At 44.4% G+C, this 2,874-nt stretch overlaps 1 non-coding gene across 1 annotated transcript; it reads right to left on the minus strand.

The window, feature by feature from the left end:
• Positions 1-788: 788 nt before the first annotated feature.
• Positions 789-870, minus strand: trnan-guu (transfer RNA asparagine (anticodon GUU)). Its single transcript has one exon. It is a non-coding gene; the product is annotated as a tRNA-Asn (tRNA).
• Between the last annotated feature and the right edge of the window lie 2,004 nt (positions 871-2,874).

Below are 2,874 nucleotides of genomic sequence, written 5' to 3' on the forward strand. Positions count from 1 at the left end.
CCCGGTTTAAACAGACCCAGAATGATTCGCAACGGATAACGACCCCGCTCATTTTTGACAGGCCTGATTTGCAATGCTTATGAAATCGATGGCAACATAAATCTCGCTGTTTCTAAAACGATGCCCGGTTTAATCTTGGACGCCAAGTTGAAAGTTTACTCCATTATCATTTTTCCCTTTATCTCCGTCATTTTACTCCAGCCAAATGAACTGAGTTTAGGTGTCAGCCGTGGCTCAGCGGTAGCAAACTCAAGCCCCACTCCAGAGACTTGAGTGCATAATCCAGGCTGACACTCCAGTGCAGTACTGAGGGAGTGCTGCACTGTCGGCCGTGCCGTCTTTCTAGTAAGACGTTAAACTGGGGCTTCAGATCCCATGAGAGAATGCTGAAAAGAATGAGGATTTCTCGCGCATTATTTATCTCTCAACCAAAGAAATTAAAACAGTAAATCTCGTCATTAAGTTTGATAAATATTTTTAAAATTAAATTGCCCCCAAAAGAGAAATTCATGTTTCTGCTCCCTAATCATTTGCCTCTGTTGCCGCTAGTCTTTCATTCGGTGCCAATCTCAGAGGAAGGAAGAGAGGGTTCTCAATCTCCGATTCGCAATTTCTGCTCCACCTTTATTCAAGGTAGTTGAGAAATTCCAGTGGAATGTTAACAAGATATGAGCAATGCAGTGGCAGAGACCAGCAACACCAGTGCAGTTTTCACGAAATTGCATTTCAAGTCAGATTTAGTGATAATGCTTGGAAAGTGCATCAGCATCAAACATGTAACACAGAAATGACGAGGATGGGATTCGAACCCACACGTGCAGCACACAATGAATTAACAGTCCATCGCCTTAACCTCTCGGCCACCTCGTTTCACCGATGTACTGCTCTCAGACATTCCATTTCCTGCTTTTTGCATCTAAGTAGAAATACCCTGAAAGAAAGTCAACTTCACCGCTTATCCTGCCCGTGCACACAGTTCTACAATGCTGATAATGTACAATCAGGTTAATGTAAGCAAAAGGCCTTCCGTTGCTTCAGGTGACTGTCAATAATGGTCGGTTTGAAGCCAGATTCAGAACAGAAAAAGTATCGGCCAGGTATTTAAACGACCGTGGCAGGACTCGAACCTGCAATATTCTGACAACTGAAAATTCGCAACACGAAGTCAGAAGCACTTATCCATTAATCTATGCGGCCGCTGATACAGCCAGATCTCTTTTTATGGGGCGAATTGTGAGCAGGTTCAAGGCAATTGCTCGAAAAAAGAAGTTGATTGAGGAAAAGATAAAGATATTTCAACTGAATAAACAGGTCCTCTGTGAGCTGGATTCGCACCAGCGCAGTGAAACTCAATGCAAATGGACGAATGACATCGGCGGCTCGTTGGTCGAGGGGTATGATTCTCACTTTGGGCATTTGTATGACTTAAAATGCGCGAGGTCTCGGGTTCAAATCCTGGACGAGCCCCGACGCATTTAGTTAAACTCAACAACTCGGCCATCAAAGCTGAAATCGCTCTATTTCAAAAAAACGGCATGATCCGAGATTGTGAGTTCTGCCATTTCAAACAGACACAGAATGATTCGCAACTGATAACGACCCCGCTTATTTTTGACAGGCCTGATTTGCAATGCTTATGAAATCGATGGCAACATAAATCTCGCTGTTTGTATAACGATGCCCGGTTTAATCTTGGACGCCAATTTGAAAGTTTACCCCATTATCATTTTTCCCTTTATCTCCGTCATTTTACTCAAGCCAAATGAACTGAGTTTAGGTGTCAGCCGTGGCTCAGCGGTAGCAAACTCAGGCCCCACTCCAGAGACTTGAGTGCATAATCCAGGCTGACACACCAGGGCAGTACTGAGGTCGTGCTGCACTGTCGGCAGTGCTGTCTTTCTAGTAAGACGTTAAACTGGGGCTTCAGATCCCATGAGAGAATGCTGAAAAGAACGAGGATTTCAACCAAAGACACGAAAACAGAAAATCTCGTCATTAAGTTTGATAAATATTTTTGAAATTAAATTGCCCCCAAAGGAGAAATTTATGTTTCTGCTCCCTAATCATTTGCCTCTGTTGCCGCTAGTCTTTCATTCGGTGCCAATCTCGGAAGAAGGAAGAGAGGGTTCTCAATCTCCGATTCGCAATTTCTGCTCCACCTTCACTTCGAGGATGCTGAGGAATTCCAGAGGAATGTTTCAATTGTTAACAAGATATGAGCAATGCAGGGGCACAGACCAGCAACACCAGGGGCACAGACCAGCAACACCAGGGGCACAGACCAGCAACACCAGGGGCACAGACCAGCAACACCAGGGGCACAGACCAGCAACACCAGTGCAGTTTTCACAAAATTGCATTTCAAGTAAGATTCAATGATAATGCTTGGAAAGTGCATCAGCATCAAACGTGTAATACAGTAACGACAAGGCTGGGATTCGAAGCCAAGCGTGCAGCAACACAATGGAATAACAGTCCATCGTCCTTAACCTGTCGGCCACCTCGTCTCACCGATATACTGCTCTCAGACATTCAATTTCCTGCTTTTTGCATCTAAGTAGAAATACCCTGAAAAAAAGTCAACTTCACCGCTTATCCTGCCCGTGCACACAGTTCTACAATGCTGATAATGTACAATCAGCTTAATGTAAGCAAAAGGCCTTCCGTTGCTTCAGGTGACTGTCAATAATGGTCGGTGTGAAGCCAGATTCAGAACAGAAAAAGTGTCGCCCAGATAATTAAACGACCGTGGCAGGATTCGAACCTGCAATATTCTGACAACTGAAAATTCGCAACAGACATCAGAAGCACTTATCCATTAGTCTATGCGGCCGCTGATGTAGCTGGATCTCTTTTTATGGGGCGAATTGTGAG

This window comes from Somniosus microcephalus, unplaced genomic scaffold (genome assembly GCF_052327205.1).
Source record: "Somniosus microcephalus isolate GS21.2 unplaced genomic scaffold, FLI_Smic_1.0 unresolved_chr1, whole genome shotgun sequence".
Taxonomy (NCBI): domain Eukaryota; kingdom Metazoa; phylum Chordata; class Chondrichthyes; order Squaliformes; family Somniosidae; genus Somniosus; species Somniosus microcephalus.